Below are 1,008 nucleotides of genomic sequence, written 5' to 3'. Positions count from 1 at the left end.
GGGCCTCGCCCTCAATGCCTCGGCCCTTGGCCGACCATGTCACGCATGACATGCAGCGGCTGCTTGATAATCGGGCAGCACTCAGTGTTTTACGTGCCACTTCACGTGCATCACGAGGACCTCGCCCATGATTCCTCGGCCCTTGGCCGACCAAGGCGTTCCACGTGATTACGAACGACACCGTTCTCATCGAGGAAGAGTCGGCGGCGGGCGATGACAACTTGGTCGATCGCCGTCCGATGACTCGCGGTAATCTTCGTGATTTGGAGGACAAAGCCCTTCGTCATCGACACTCCGCCGAGCATCGTTCCAAGGTCTCCTACCGCTGTGCTGAAACCTCGAGAGCCTGAAGCACTTTATGCACCGACTGACGCATGTTGAGGTTTACCGCGCTCCGTTGAACGGCTACTAGCCGTCGAGCAGACGAATACGTCACTTCGTGCGAAGGTGGATCGCCTTGCGCCACTGGAAACGGAAATTGTTGCACTCCGTGCTCAAAACCATTTGCTGGTTCAGCATCTGGGTGGCCAAGCCCCTTGGGGCGCCACGTCGAATCCCGGTACGGCTTAAGCAAGCCCACATAAAAATCGGGCGGGTGTGCATCCTTCTCGAAAGATATAGCGTATACACAAGGCCTCACTTGGCCACGACCTTAAAAGATCCAAGAAACCGTGGACGGAGCTTTGTCATAAAGACAGCAGAGACTGCATGTGTAGGAAGGATTTTGGCATTTAATATAACCAGGTCTCCGACCTCAAAGCTTCCAACATTTCTTCTGCTACTTCCAACTGTATATTCTTTCTGCATGACTTGGCTCTGAGCCATCGCATCGCAAACATGTCGTAGGACACTCTGTGTGGTAGATAGAGCGTCATAAACTTCATTACGGACAGAGAGGTGGCTAACATCAGCCAGCCGTTCAGCTATTCCTCCCCTACCAAGTCCTGAACCATGGGATGGCGGTATCACCGAGACGCGAGCCCGGTCACGTAGAACGGCTTGTAGCTG

Source organism: Plasmopara halstedii, assembly GCF_900000015.1.
Source record: "Plasmopara halstedii genome assembly, contig: Scaffold_470, whole genome shotgun sequence".
In the NCBI taxonomy this organism is placed as follows: domain Eukaryota; phylum Oomycota; class Peronosporomycetes; order Peronosporales; family Peronosporaceae; genus Plasmopara; species Plasmopara halstedii.
The sequence above is the reverse complement of the archived record's forward strand: the minus strand, read 5'-3'. Positions refer to the sequence as shown.